Source organism: Cicer arietinum, chromosome 4 (genome assembly GCF_000331145.2).
Source record: "Cicer arietinum cultivar CDC Frontier isolate Library 1 chromosome 4, Cicar.CDCFrontier_v2.0, whole genome shotgun sequence".
In the NCBI taxonomy this organism is placed as follows: Eukaryota; Viridiplantae; Streptophyta; class Magnoliopsida; order Fabales; family Fabaceae; genus Cicer; species Cicer arietinum.
Window position 1 is genome coordinate 11,938,910 of NC_021163.2, and position 17,413 is coordinate 11,956,322.

Consider the following 17,413-nt stretch of genomic DNA (forward strand, 5'->3'; position numbering starts at 1 on the left):
CAAACATAAAGAACAGAAAAGACACGGAAAATACATTATTTTCGTTAATGAATTTTTTTTTAATTATTTAATAACTACCGTGTACTTTCTTCGTGTTTTCTCTATCTCATGTGTAAAAGGATTCTATCAGACTATCACCGTGTATCCATTATACCCATTCATATCATGAATATTAATTCCTGTAAAAAAAATCTTGAGATATTAATCAATAATTATAAGCAATACATTTTATAAAAATAATAATTTGATCTTTTATATTTTTTTAATGCAAATGTGTTTTAAGTTTAAATTAGTTTCTGTCTAGTTCATTTGAGTTTTTACTTTTTAGATTTAATTTTTTAAGTTACAACATGTTTACATTGTTATTCATTTATTTTACTAACAACTACTAATGCAATTCAAAACATCTTATTATTAGAAACTCTATCATATGTTACAACAATAAAAGTCTATCATACTAATTCTTTAGAAAATAATTATCAAACTTTATAAACGGTATATATTTTTTGATTTTTTTACAACTATTTAAGCACTTATATAGCCTCTAAAAATATGGTAGTAAATATTTATCTACATAATTAATGTCATTAACAACATTCGCGTGAAAAATAACTTAAATAGCCAACTTACTGCGTTGTTTGGATTATATCTTAGTAATAATTCAAGAAAATAATCAAATTTAATTGACTATATATATAATTTAATATAACTTAAAGGTTAATGGTAAAAATAAAATATAAATTAAATGACTAAATCAAGAAAATAAAAATTTAAAGGATCTAAGCGAAAATTGAACTAAAATTAAAGGAACTAAGTGTTACAAAAAATTATAAAAGAACAAATTGTTACTTTCGTAAAACATAAATGATCTCAAATATACTTTGTCTTTAATATATTAGAGAATGATGAATATGTTTGTATAAATATTTCAAATAAAAAGTTCATATAAACACAAACATTCCAATAAAAAGAATACCTAATAAATCTTAAGTGTCTTCAATCTTCATTAGTATTTATAGTGATTTTTAAGCACAATCTATGGTGACAACAAATCAGATGATTTGAAGCGTTTAGAACACATATATTGATTTTCATTATTTTTGAGGTGTGTCGGAGCGCATCTATCTTATGATATAGTACATCTGTAGAAAAATTTATATCATAATTTTCAAATTTCTAAAAAAATTATCATAAGTTTTTATATTTTATTGTTAAATATAATTAAATAGATTTTAAAAATTATTAGATTACCAGATAGATTTGTTTTATTGTTATCTTAAAAATAGTTTTGAAAATCTAGATTGTTAAATAATTTTTCTCCTTTTCTCTTTTAGTTCTTTTCTTGAAAACTGATGTGAAAAACTAATCTATAAAATGATTATAAAAAACAAAAGCGCTTCCATCATGCCCTATGTAAGTGTATTTTTATATTTAGCTACTTCAATAATAAATAAATTTGTTTGTCAAAAATTAGTAAAAAGAGGAAAAAAAAATTCACTTGATTGGTAAATCTATTAATCTTTTTTGTCACTTTGAGTCTCTAAAACAACAACAGAGACAACTTTGTTAGAAACATATATTGCCAAGATAAGACTCATACACAAATTAAATGATAATTTTTTTTATAAATAATATAATTGTTTTACGTTGAAAAGGACATTTTTAATATATTTAGGTGTACAAAATCAATAATAGATTAATTTGACTCTTCAATGTATCATTAAAGTTAACTTTTCTAAATAACTATCGTTAATTTTATGTATTTGTGGTGCTAATTTTATTTATATTTTATATAACTAAACACAAAAATTAATTTTGTTTTGCTAATTAATTCAGTTTAATATATTAATTTTAAAATTATTTTTTTATTCGATTCCTTGTAAAATTTATATTGTTTCACAATCGAAAAAAAAAATAAAAAAATATTAATATGCAGAGAGATAATTATAATAAAAAAAGCTTAAGAGAAAAACATATAGATTCATTGAGAGACAACATGAACCACGTATATTATAAATAAAAACAAATACTTTGTTAAAATTACATGATGCAGCTAGAGATCGAGATCTATACTAATACGTGGGTCAAACACTTTAATTCATTCTAATATCGAGTTTGATTAAAATCTACTCAACTCATATACATTTTCTTTCCACGACTTTTACATTCCTAGATAAAAAGTAAAACCCACATTTCTTACAAAAAATCATAACATTTATGCAAACAAACTATCAATAACTATTCATTTGAGATCTAACAATTTAATTTAACTCAATTTTTTAATCTTAAAATTAAAATTTACAGTGTCTTTTTGGGTCCAATCTCTATGTATTGCATTAATACAAGTTAACATGAGTGCATAAATCTAAATTCACAAAGGTGACTCATGACCTTGATGAATCCCAAAATCTAATTCATATAAATTTTTTTAATAAAAAAAAAATTCATAACAGTGGCATTTGTGTTTAATAATCTATTTTTATAAAAATAATTTTGTATATATAAGAAAAATAGAACAATTTTATAAGAATAACAAGTTATATTTTGTACGGAAAAGATAATGTATATACTGTAATGTATTATTAATAAACAAAAAGACGGATGAAAATATTTTCACAAAAACTAAAAACGGTTGAATTTTTATTTTCGGGTCATAAAAAGCCCTGCTTTAACGGATAAAAAAAATCCCGAGTTTAGTGTTGGCTTCACTGTGATTACAAAAAATATATATATAAACTCGTCAGTCCTCACATCACACAATCATCGGTGTTTACTTCTTTCTCTCGTCTTCACTCTTAATTCTTTCAATATTTTTACCTAAAATTAAAAATATTACATTTTCCGAAACAAAATGAATGATCAACTTCTTGATCGAAGTCGAGGATTTTAGGGTTTCAATCAGAATCTGGATTTTCTCGCGTAACTTTCTGTTATGAGTTGCAATTGGTTTCGGGCTCAATTTCTTGCGCTCCGTGTCATCAGCGTTTAGATCCTCCATGAGAGTTTCTTGTGTTTGATTACGGTTGCTGGAATTGGGATCGGAAAAATTTTGGATTTGAGGATTTTCGAGGATTTCAGAGGAATGAGGATCGACGCGGTGAATTACACCAATTCTTTTGTTTGCCGTTCCTAACAGCTACAGCAACGTCACGCTTCGTTTCTTGATTGTCTTGATTGTTCAGTCACGCTTCAGTTCTTGATTGTTCAATCTTGCAAGATTTTGTGATTCTTATTCAGCTTTGGATGTTTGAGCCTTCATAATAATTCAAAATACTTGCAACAAGAATTCTTCCAACCCATGTTGAAAATTCGGTATGATATACTTGACCCTAAATGAAATCATATATATGAATTTTGTATTATTTTGTAATATAGAATGCATATGGTGAAAGAGAATTGGAAAAATATAAATATAAATGAAATCTAAATTGGTTGTTATTGACCCTAAATGAAACATCTATAAATTTACACTTACAGTGTGAAATGTGGACTGTTTTTGAGAATTGAAGTCCCTTTCAAAAATGGAGATGGTATAATAGAAGGTTATTTACCCTAAATGTTGTATGAACTTTGTGTTCATAGCGTGAAATGTGGATGATGTCCTTGAGATTTGACGGCCATTTCGAAAATCAGGATGATATTGGTATACTTGATGGTTGTTGACCCTAAATGAAATCACTATGTCAGTTTTATATTGACAACTGTGAATAGTGTTCTTTAGATTTAATGACTATTTCAAAAATTAAGATGGTAAAATTGGTTATTATTTACCCTAAATGAAATCTACAAATTTGCACAGTGTGAAATGTGGACAATGTTTTTTAGAATCGACGTTCCTTTCAAAAATCGAGATGCTAAATCGAAGGTTATTTACCCTAAATGCTATATGAACTTTGTGTTCATAGCGTGAAGTGTGGATCATGTCCTTGAGACTTGACATCCATTTAGAAAATCAGGATGGTATTGTATACTTGATGGCTGTTGACCCTAAATGAAATCACTATGTCAATTTTGTATTGACAACTGTGAATATTCTTTAGACTTAACGACCATTTCAAAAATTAAGATGGTAAAATTGGTTGTTATTGACTCTAAACGAAATCTCTACAAATTTGCACTTACTGTGTGAAATGTGGACAATGTTTTTTAGAATTGATGTCCCTTTCAAAAATCGAGATGGTAAAATCGAAGGTTATTTACCCTAAATGCTATATGAACTTTGTGTTCATAGCGTGAAATGTGGATTATGTCCTTGAGACTTGACATCCATTTAGAAAATCAGGATGGTATTGTATACTTGATGGCTGTTGACCCTAAATGAAATCACTATGTCAATTTTGTATTGACAACTGTGAATATTCTTTAGACTTAACGACCATTTCAAAAATTAAGATGGTAAAATTGGTTGTTATTGACTCTAAACGAAATCTCTACAAATTTGCACTTACTGTGTGAAATGTGGACAATGTTTTTTAGAATTGATGTCCCTTTCAAAAATCGAGATGGTAAAATCGAAGGTTATTTACCCTAAATGCTATATGAACTTTGTGTTCATAGCGTGAAATGTGGATTATGTCCTTGAGACTTGACGTCCATTTCGAAAATCAGGATGGTATTGTATACTTGATGGTTGTTGACCCTAAATGAAATCACTATGTCAATTTTGTATTGACAATGTAAACTGTGAACATTGTTCATGAGAATTAACGACTCTTTCAAACATTGAGATGCTAAAATTAGTAGTTATTGACCCTAAATGAAATCACTATGAATTTTGCATTCATAGTGTGAAATGTGGACAATGTTCTAAGACTTGACACCCCTTTCAAAAATCAAGATGATATAATTGGCGGTTATTTACCCTAAATATAATTGCTATATGAACTTTGTGTTCATATCGTGAAATGTGGATGATGTTTGCGAGACTTGACGGTCCTTCCAAAAATCATAATGGTATACTTGAGGGTTGTTGACCCTAAATTAAATCACTAACTGAATTTTGTATTGATAGTAAAATTTGGATGGTGTTCTTGAGACATAATGGCCATTTCAAATTTTTTGATGGTATAATTGGAAGTTATTGACCAGAAATGAAATCAATAATCATTATGAATTTTGTACTTTTAGTCTTAAATATGGATAATGTTCTTGAGACTTGATGTCCCTTTCAAAATTGAGATGGTATAATTGGCTTTCAAAAATTGATTGGCAGTTATTTACCCTAAAATGTAATTGCTATATGAACTGTGTTCATCGTGTGAAACGCGACGATGTTTTTGAGACTTGACGACCCTTACAAAAATCAAGATGGTATAATTGGTGGTTATTTACCCTCAAAATGTAATCTCTCTATGAACTTTGTGTTCATAGCATGAAATCCTCATGATGTCCTTGAGACTTGATAGCCCTTTCAAAGATTGAAGAGATATACTTATAGTTGTTGACCTTAAATGAAATCACTATGTGAAATTTCTATTGATAGTGTAAAATGTGGATAGTGTTCTTTTAAGCCTTAATTGCCCTTTCAAAAATTTAGATGGTATAATTGGAAATTATTGATCCTAAATGAAATCACCATGTGAATTTTGTACTCAACGAGAAATATGGGCGATGTTCTTTAGACTTGATGAACCTTTCAAAAATTTGATGATATAATCAATAATTATTTACACTAAATGTAATTGCTACATGCACTTTGTATTCATACATCGTGAAATGTGGAATGTATTCTAAAGACTTCATGATGACCCTTTCAAAAATTGGGATGATATATTTGTTGGTTATTGGCTCTTAATGAAATCTTATGTGAATTTGGTATTGACAGTGTGAAGCGTGGACAATGTTCTTGAGACTTGATGCCCCTAAGAGGATTCACAAAAAAGAAAATAATACTCATTTTGATGAAGAGAAAAAGTAGTGATCAGACTTCCCCTAATGCAAAACAAATCCTAAAGAGAAAAATATAAAAAGATATAAAACTTAAGAGCCCCTTTGAAAAATTGAGATGATATAATTGACAGCTAAATGTAATTCATAAATGAATTTTGTAATTCATGAACGTTGTTGGTGATCTTGAGACTTAATGAACCTTGCTGCTATAACAATATGGGTCTTTTATCTTGAGACTTGATGAACCTTGCTGCTATAACAATATGAATCTTTTATCTTTTTGTGAAATAAGGTGGTGTGTATTGTGTCTTGATTAGTCACTGACTCTAGTTCCAACTATATTTGAGAGGGAAAGCTTGAACATTTACTATCCTAAGTTCAATTGCTTCAAAGATTTGAAACACAGGTTTCAATACATTTCTAATTGACTTGTTCTGTTTTTTGTTTCTTAACAAGTGTCCCATGTTAGCATGTGCCCTATATAAAGTCAGGATGGTATATGTGACAATTATGGGCCTTAAACGCATTTACTAATGAAGTTTTATTCATCATCATAGCATGAACTATGGATAATGTTCTTGAAATGCCCTTGTTGCAGTGACAATATAAATCTTTATTGTTAATGTGAAATTGGATGGTGTTCACTGGGCCTTGATTAGTCATGGATTCTGGTTGTAAATATATTTGAGATGGGAAGCTATAACATCGATAATCCTGAATTCAATTAGAAGATAAATTGTATAAAATTGGGATGGTATTCTTGACGGTTAATGGCCCTAAATGCGATCACTATATGGATTTTGTATTCATAATGGGAAGTATACAATGTTCTTGAGAATTGATGGACCTTTTTGCGATAACTATATGAAATGAATCTTTATTTTGGATGAAAAATAGTATGGGGTGCCTGGTTCCTTGATGAGTCGGTGATTCTAATTGCAAGTATTATATTTGAGATGGTATGCTTGAGCATTGATGACCCTAATTCGATTGCTCTATGAATTATATATCGGAATGAAATATTTAAGCCTTGTGAACTACTAAATATATGAAAATCGAAGACCAAGAACAGTATCATATTTTCTTTGAGACAACTCAAAAATTGAAAATCTATATGGAATGCTTGAATTGATTTTATCATAGATAGAATATGTAACACTGGATCCATATTGAAAGTTGTCACCATCACTTCTCGTGTCTGCCGCAATCTGTGTTCAAAATTGTCTATACTATGTCCATTGATATGGCAGTAACTATGAGGTGAGAAGGTAGAGCAATAATTGTGGGATATTGAGCTTTATATAATTCTGCAAATGAAGATGGGTTGTTGCCAATTGGTACTAAGTTTTTTCTCCTAGCTTGATGATGCAGATTTAAGGGTGTGCCTAATGGTTTTAGGAGATTGCTATTTGATCATAACCAATTGCGAACTTTAAATGTTAACACTGTTACCGCAATTCCTTATGAATGAGAGGATTCTTAAATACCTTTGCATGTATTGGATATTTTTCTTCAAGTATTTTTATAATCATGGAAGCTTTTATTTTTTCTGAAGTTGCTATTTTGCTACTTAGTTAACTATAATCATTTTTTCTGAGGTTGCTATTTTGCTACTTAGTTAACTATAATCAGACACATTTTTGCTTCTATTGATAGCAATGCTATATACCAAGGGTAAATACCTTTGCGCTATGAGAGAGTTAAGTACCCAATTGTATGGGTTACAATTGTTGTGTAAAATTTATGGGCTATTTGTAGTATGATTTAACTTCTCTTGATATTCCAATTACAAATTGCTAACCTTAAACTTGGACATTATTCCAAGTTAATTGTCTTTTGTTAATTTTTCTCTGAATCCTCTGATACCATTGGCTTTCAATCTGGTTTTGATGTAAAGTTCTTTTTTAATATCCTATCTGATGATGGAGATTTAAGTTTTGAGCTAAACATTGGCATTGTCTGTAGGAATGATGTCGTTCTCGATTTAGTCTCTCAAAATTCTGGTGAATCTTGGAAACAACTTCTCTAACTCAGAGGATCCAAAAAAGAACTCACTTTACTGTGATCTACATTTTCTTCAAGAGCTAAATTTATATGCTTATGCATTGATGTTATCACATAATGACTAACATCCTTCTCGTCGTTTAAAGGTCCATCGTGGTTTAGGGCCAAAACAGCCTCAAGGTCAATGTTGTTGCTTCAAAAGTTATGCGCAGTTTAGAATTCAATTAGAGTGAGGTGATATGATTCACACTCTCAATGGTTAGAATGAATCATGCGCTGCAAGATATGTAACTGTACATGACTCATGCTATATAAGCCTTGAGTCACTATCCTTCTAACTAACTCAATTCATTTTCAATACAATCAGATTCAGTTAATATTTTCTCTCTTCACCTAACAAGCTATCAACGTGCCATAGATGATTCCACTTTAGAACTCCTTCACGTGAAAGAGGATTGAGTCACCGTCACTCTGAGCTACAAGTTGGTTCCTCCAAATATTTTAAGGGAGATCACCTCTTTCACGGACATCGGCACAACAACTCAGATTCTTTCATCTCTAAATCAATGTTGCCGAAACAAACTGGTCCTTATTGGATATGATGAAACTCTTTTCTGATTTGTCTCCAACACGAAACAGCCCCACACCATTGTCTAGCCCTGTGACCGATTCGAGGCTGATCTGAAGTAATGTGTTTGAGTGAATTGCTATCTGTTACTGTTTCAATTTTGCAGATTTGATAAAACTATATCAACACTTCCAATTATTCACTACACTGTCAAAATGAGAATTGTTTTGATGAAGCAACTGATCTGAAGGACTAAAAAACCTTTGACATCCAGCTTGAGAAGCTATGAAGCTTCATCAATTCTTGAACATACTGTTGGACATATTGAGATAAGAAAACAACACCTCATTCCACTACCAAAGATCACTGATGTCAGTTTTGCAGAAAGAATACTTGATCCATTGGAACAAATTGGCTTTACTATCAAGCTGAAAGTGACTGAGCTCGACAAGCGCTTCTGACGCGCCAACCTAGCATCATTGTCGGTTCAGGATCTAGTAAGGCCATGATTCTGCCAAGCAAGTAAGTCTCATAAGAAGGTGTCACACGCCACTTTAAGGAAACTACTTGATAGCTTGATCATCTTTTGGCTTAACTTCCCTTGAAAAATTTGGAAAATATTTGAAGGCACTGTAAAAAATTATTTTATGTTGCACATGTTTATAAAACAGCCAGCAAATTATTGATTTTAGAGGAAAGCTTCAGTCCAATTCATAATCAACAGAGGACACTTGAACCTGTAACCCCAATTTTCACAATAAATACAACAATCATCAAAACTGCTACACAACTTCGATGCGGCATCGCCAACAACAAGTGGCGACTTAGGCCAAGCTCCTCAAGCCCCTCGGCAGACTTCTTAAACTCGTGAGGCTCGTTGAGCTATGAATCAAAATCAAACAAACAACAACCTCGACTGAGAGCCAAAGTGAACCTTTGTTTAAATCAATTCCCAAAGTCCGATATGACATCCCAAGGCTTTCAAGAGGAGAAATTGCTGTCAGATTAATATGAGCAGTCCTTTCAAATGGAAACTGGAAGAAAATAAACAAGTTCTTCAATTTTCAAATGAAGGCCAATATGACATGGCAATAAGTGCTTCTTAACCACTTATGAACTATCAGGAAGGCTTGCACTAAGAAAACCAACGTTTTAAGCTTGAAGTTTTAAACAACGAGTAATGATTTACATGGTGGCCACATGCATTCTTGACAGTGGGATCTAATTTTAAGTCCCTTGATATTAAGCAGCAAGCACATTCTGTGCTCTTTTTGGAGATCCTAACAATTTGTAGAAAGAAGCCACATGGTTAAGTAGTCAAGTCACAACACTATGATACTATCACGGTCCCTTTTTCCATTTTCAATTCATCAAACAGTCATAGATGGAAGTACATGGGTTGACTCACGTTCAACAAGGCTTTGAGTGTCTAAAGCGATTGGTGATAGTAAATACAAGGCAACTGAGAAGGTAAAATTGGTGGTTATTGACCCTAAATCAAATTACTATGAATTTTGTATTCATAGTGTAAAATGTGGACAATATTTTTTAGAGTTGATATCCCTTTCAAAAATTGAGATGGTATAATTGGCAGTTATTTATCTTAAAAATAATTGCTATATGAACTTTGTGTTCATAGTGCGAAATGTGAACGATGTCCTTGCGACTCGACGCCCCTTTTGAAAATTGAGATGATATACTTGATGATTGTTAACCCTAAATGAAATTACAATGTGAATTTTGTATTGATAATGTAAAATATGGACAGAGTTCTTAAGACTTAATGACCCCTTCATCAATTCTTGAACATACTGTTGGACATATTGAGATGAGAAAGCAACAACACCTCATTCCACCACCAAGGATCACTTATGTCAGTTTTGCAAAAAGTTTGCTTGACCCGTTGGAATGAATTGGCTTTACTATAATTTCTATGGAGCTGAAAGTGGTTGTAGTCGTTGCAAATTAAGTGCCCTCTCTTTTTGTGGAGCTGAATGTGACTGGGATCGCTACAAATAAAGTGTCCTCTCTGAGTTGCACGTAAATTTTTTTACGACAACTTACTACTAGAGCAAATAATCATATTTCTACTCTACCGCAGTGTTAAGTATAACACAAAAAATAGAGCCCCAATTTGAACCAACACCTTAGTATCTTTCAAGCGAATCTAAACTTCAAAACCACCTTGTAGTTCCTGAAGGTATAGAAACTATTAGAGAATACCTTAGCATTTTTTTATTTTTTTATTTTATTTTGAAGGTCACGTACTAGCAGGTGTTACATAATCATCAAAGTTGCAATGACAACCCAAATTAACATCTCACTTTACATAAACACTTGCATCTAGATTGTACTTTGATTTCTTGTGCAGGAGCATAATCATCCCTTAAGGCCTTTATATGAAGACAAGAGAGCCATATACTCCACCGTCTCGGACAACATGCAAGTACATCAATTAAAAAATTTGTATATACGATATACTAATGACTTTTCCAGCTAGGGTTTGTGCATTTTTATTATGCAGGAGTTCATTATTTCTTAAGTTAACAAAGCAAAACAATTCTACATACCTTACTTAAGTAAACAAAGCAAAACAGTTTTACATAATTACCTTGATTTCAGTAAGTCAGATGCCCTTTATGACCTTCTACACTTGGTTGAGAGAGATCTCGACAATGGACCTTATGTAGGTCAAATTAATACACATCTTTATCATGCATTGTGTGTCTTATGTTAATTTCAGGGACAAAAAATACCACTCGATGAGGCTACTCCTAAAACAAGGAACACAACTAAACTCAAAACATACTACAATTGAGAGATTATTACTCCTTAAATGCCACAAGCTTGATCGTGACATCACAAATCAGCTCATTTCACGATAAAGAGGAAGTCTTCAGACAACTTCATAATTTCAACTCCTTTCACGGGTAAGGGGAAAGTCTACGACGACTTCACAGTTCTACCTCTTTCACTGCAAAGAAGCTACACAACTTCACAATCCTACTCTTTTCGAAAAATGGGGAAGTCTACAATGATTTCACAATTCAACCTCTTTCACAACAAAGAAGGAAGTCTACAGCGGCTTCACAATCCTACTTCTTTCATAACAAAGAACGAAGCCCACACAATTTCACAATTTGACTTCTTTCACAACAAAGAAGGCTTACTCGACCTAATACTGGTGCACAACATCTAAACGACTTATTTCACAACAAAGAAGGAGGCATACTCGACCCAACACAACGTCACAACAACTTCTTTCGCTACTCAGAAGAAGCCTATATGGTTCAACCATCTTTTCGGACTTGTATGAAAACTCAAGCTGACAAATTTCACCATGGAGAAGAAACCAATTCAACCTAAGCAAACTCCCTCAACATATAAGAGTATACGCCCCTGCCTACATAACATTTACTCAACGAGCTTCTTCTATTTTTCAACAAGCAGGAGTGCACGCGCCTACTCAACTATGTTTACTCAGTTATGCCTACCTGACTCAAAAGATACCACCCAACTTTGGGAACAAAGAATTTTCCGTAGATCCAACCTCTACAACAAGGCCTTATGCAACCTTATAAGTCATGGCCTCCCTTACTCAAGACAACGACTTAGGGGCAATTGTTCCAGATTGGCCTAAGGCCCAATCTGTTCTGACTAACATACACATGACCAACACTGCAGAATCCATAACTGCACTCAAATATAACCCTAGAGTTGTAGCTCCCCTAATCCCAAAAGTTAGGAGAAAACAAAGGTAAGAATCACAAGATATTCGTCGAACATAAATGTTTCTTTCTTGAACGAAATCATTCCTCACATTATAAATAAAACTTTTCTAACACACCTAAAGGTAAAATTTATCACAATATATTTTTATGCATGTCTTCCTCACATTAGGGACAACACTCGCCAAAAAAGACAACTCGAGTCCCCCGCCTAACACCTTAGTTCAGATAAAACGGACCTCGACCCTTCACAAAACATTTCAGTTGCGATGGCCATGTCAAGTTGGTACACATCCCTCTGTTGTACTATTATTTATAAAGCCATATAACTAATAAAACTGCATATTTCAACTAACATTGCAGGATAATATGCCAAAAATGATAATGCTTATAAGTCGACTTTTCATGCTAGCATAAACAATCGACTTGGGGTCATCGGCTTTTCGGACTAGACTTTAGGGTTGACCTAAGTCCAATACCACTTTATCTCATGCTATATAAGCCATTTCTCATTACCTAATAAGGTATGCTATCATATACTCATAACTCACCTCAATCGTACATTAACTTGAGCATAAGAGTGTATGCAAGTACACCCCACCAATGGACACCTACTCCGTCGTAGATTCAGACCACACATCACCATTTAAAGAGCCTCCTTCCTTTCCATCCACCATCTAAGTGAGATCTCTCAGTTCTGATATGAACAATTATTATTAATTAATAGATTGCTTTTTTATTCCTATTTTTCCTATCTCCACTGCAATAATTATAATGGAGATATAACATTATTTATTTCAAAAAAATATGTTAGGTTTATGAAACTACTTTTCATATTAGCATAAAAATATTTATAATATAACTTTTGCATATAATCAATTTATTTTCTAAATTATTTTATTCGTTTCAAACTTTAAATATATTTTGTTTACAAACAAAGCAAGATTGAACATAAGAAACATATAAGAACATATATATTGGTGATATATTTATCTTTTTGTTGTGAAAACCTACTCTCTTTCAGAACCGTTTGTAGGTAGATTACCCCAAAGTCTTGGGTCAATTCCTAACAGCTACAGTAACGTGTCGGTTCTTGATTGTTCAATCTTGACCGATTTTGTGGTTCTTATTCTGCGTTCATAATTCAAAATACTTGCAAGATTTTGTGGTTCTTATTCTGCGTTCATAATTCAAAATACTTGCAACATGGATTCTTCGGCACATTAAAAAATCGGTATGATATACTTGACTGTTCTTGACCCTAATGGATATGCATAGTGGAAATTAGGTTTTCAATATCATTCAATAAGAGTTATTTATTTTTGCATCTCATGTCATTAAAGTAGGTGAAGGGGCAGAATGTTAATGTCTTCTTTTCTCAAAATCATAAGTATGAATTTTGTATTATTTTGTAGTATAGAATATAGATGGTGATTTTGAGATTTGAAATTGGGATGGTAGGATATTACCCCTAAATGAAATTACTATTTGAATTTGTTAGTTATATATTTGAAAAATATGGACCGTGTCCGGATGGTTTACTCTCATAGTCTCATTCAGAGAATGACAAAAAAAGTTCAAATGAGGAAATATAGAGACAACAAAAAAGGTAGTGAAAGAGAATTGGAAACATAAAATTAATGAGAGCAAATGAAAAGATTAGTGTGTCAGTGTTGGTCTAAATTATTCAACGAACCCTACTAAACTATTGTGGTTGTTAGATTTTGCACACTATATACTGTCGTTGAGCTTCTTATAGTTGAATCTTGAGGTTTTGTTATAAGATCTCACTGCTTTCAAATTACTTGAAGTGGTTTACTCTTATTGACATAATGTCATAGGTGCAAGCTCTTTCTCAACAATTTGTTATTTACCCTACATGTAATCACTATATAAATGTAATCACTATATGAAATTTGTATTCATAGCGTGAAGTGTACACGATGTACTAGAGATTTGATAACTCTTTCGAAAATTGAGATGACAATCCTAAAAAGTTCACGATGTGAATTTTGTATTGATAATGTGAAATGTGGACAATGTTCTTGAAGCTTAATGATGTTTTAAAAATTGAGATGGTAAAATTGTAGTTATTGACCCTAAATGAAATTGTTGAATTTTGCACTGATAGTGTGAAATGTGGACGATGTTTTTGAGAAGTCCATTTCAAAAATCGAGATGGTATAATTGGAGGTTATTATGAACTTTGTGTTCATAGCGTGAAGTGTAGTCGATGTACTTGAGACTTGATCACCCTTTCGAAAATTGAGATGACAATCCTAAAAAGTTCACTATGTGAATTTTGTATTGATAATGTGAAATGTAGGCAATGTTCTTGAAGCTTAATGATGCTTTAAAAATTGAGATGGTAAAATTGTAGTTATTGACCCTAAATGAAACTGCTTAATTTTGCACTGATAGTGTGAAATGTGGACGATATTTTTGAGAAGTCCCTTTCAAAAATTGAGATGGTATAATTGGAGGTTATTTATTCTAAATATAATCACTATATGAACTTTGTGTTCATAGCGTGAAGTGTAGACGATGTACTTGAGACTTGATTGCTCTTTCGAAAATTGAGATGACAATCCTAAAAAGTTCACCATGTGAATTTTGTATTGATAATGTGAAATGTAGACAACGTTCTTGAAGCTTAATGATGCTTTAAAAATTGAGATGGTAAAATTGTAGTTATTGACCCTAAATGAAATTGCTGAATTTGCACTGATAGTGTGAAATGTGGACGATGTTCTTGAGAAGTCCCTTTCAAAAATCGAAATGGTATAATTGAAGGTTATTTATTCTAAATATAATCACTATATGAACTTTGTGTTCATAGCGTGAAGTGTAGACGATGTACTTCAGACTTGATCACCCTTTCGAAAATTGAGATGGCAATCCTAAAAAGTTACCGATGTGAATTTTGTATTGATAACGTGTAATGTAGACAATGTTCTTGAAGCTTAATGATGCTTTAAAAATTGATATGGTAAAATTGTAGTTATTGATCCTAAATGAAATTGTTGAATTTTGCAGTGATAGTGTGAAATGTGGACGATGTTCTTGAGAAGTCCTTTCAAAAATCGAGATGGTGTAATTGGAGGTTATTTATTCTAAATATAATCATTATATGAACTTTGTGTTCATAGCGTGAAGTGTAGACGATATACTTGAAACTTGATCACCCTTTCGAAAATTGAGATGGCAATCCCAAAAAGTTCACGATGTGAATTTTGTATTGATAATGTGAAATGTAGCCAATGTTCTTAAAGGTTAATGATGCTTTAAAAATTGAGATGATAAAATTGTAGTTATTGACCCTAAATGAAATTGTTGAATTTTGCACTGATAGTGTGAAATGTGGACAATGTTCTTGAGAAGTCCCTTTCAAAAATCGAGAAGGTATAATCGGAGGTTATTTATTCTAAATATAGTCACTATATGAACTTTGTGTTCATAGCGTGAAGTGTAGACGATGTACTTGAGACTTGATCACTCTTTCGAAAATTGAGATGACAATCCTTAAAAGTTCACGATGTGAATTTTGTATTGATAATGTGAAATGTAGCCAAGGTTCTTGAAGCTTAATGATGCTTTAAAAATTGAGATGGTAAAATTGTAGTTATTGATCCTAAATGAAATTGCTGAATTTTGAACTGATAGCGTGAAATGTGGACGATGTTCTTGAGAAGTTCCTTTCAAAAATCGAGATGGTATAATTGGAGGTTATTTATTCTAAATATAATCACTATATGAACTTTGTGTTCATAGCATGTAATGTGGACTATGTACTTGAGACTTGATCACCCTTTCGAAAATTGAGATGGCAATCCTAAAAAGTTCACGATGTGAATTTTGTATTGATAATGTGAAATGTAGACAATGTTCTTGAAGCTTAATGATGCTTTAAAAATTGAGATGGTAAAATTGTAGTTATTGACCCTAAATGAAATTGCTGAATTTTGCACTGATAGTGTGAAATGTGGATGATGTTCTTGAGAAGTCCCTTTCAAAAATCGAGATGGTATAATTAGAGGTTATTTATTCTAAATATAATCACTATTTGAACTTTGTGTTCATAGCATGTAATGTGGACTATGTACTTAAGACTTGATCACCATTTCGAAAATTGAGATGACAATCCTAAAAAGTTCACGATGTGAGTTTTGTATTGATAATATGAAATGTAGCCAATGTTCATAAAGCTTAATGATGCTTTAAAAATTGAGATGGTAAAATTGTAGTTATTGACCCTAAATGAAATTGTTGAATTTTGCACCGATAGTGTGAAATGTGGATGATGTTCTTGAGAAGTCCCTTTCAAAAATCGAGATGGTATAATTGGAGGTTATTTATTCTAAACTAGATTATGGCATGCGCGATGCGCGTATATTAATTAATTAATTTTATAAGTTTTATAAATAATATTTTATGTATTATAAATATAGTTATCTTATAATATTACTTTATTGATTTGTAATAATTGAATATGATTAGGAAAATTAAAATGAGGGAAAATCATGTTCATCACAATTATCTAATTTAATTTTTAAAATATTTTATAAAATTCGTATGATAACTTATTATATAGGATAATTGTTTGACTCATTGTACTTGTTAACTTATTTTTCAATATATAATGGTATTTGTATTTATTTGACGAAATAAAATGTAAAATACAAACCCAAAAATAAGATGTAAAAATTTATAAATATGATTTACTATTTAATATTTTTTATTTTAAAAAAATGTTAATGTTGAATTATATTGTAGCGTAGTCTAAATTTATTTATTTTATTATTATGATATTTTAATTGCGAGCATTAGAAGTTGTTGTAAAAAACAATTATTGAATATATTTCATCAAAAGTTTGTAAAAAAAAAGTTGTTGTGGCATCGGAGTCTATTTTAAATATATATAATATATCATATATTTTAATAATTGGAAGTAACTTTTTTAATAATTTTTCAGATATTCGTATTTTATGATTATTTTTAATAAATTTATGTATTTTCTGTCAAATAGAATATATATTTTTATTTTATAAAATGTTACTAAAAAAATGGATTGACATTAGTGAGTAATTTAATTTTTAACATGTAAAATCATTACTCACCATAAGTGAAATAATATAATTGTTCATAAAAGGAAGATTAAATAAAGAATATTTATGTCGATATTTATGAGTGATTAGGTGGTTTTTTATTTATTGAATTTAATGAC

General features: G+C 31.1%; 1 long non-coding RNA gene across 1 annotated transcript; it reads left to right on the forward strand.

The window, feature by feature from the left end:
- Nucleotides 1-2,683: 2,683 nt before the first annotated feature.
- Nucleotides 2,684-16,292, forward strand: LOC140920142 (uncharacterized). The gene is made up of 2 exons (XR_012162720.1): nt 2,684-13,423; nt 15,226-16,292. It is a non-coding gene; the product is annotated as an uncharacterized lncRNA (long non-coding RNA).
- The last annotated feature ends 1,121 nt before the right edge of the window (nt 16,293-17,413 follow it).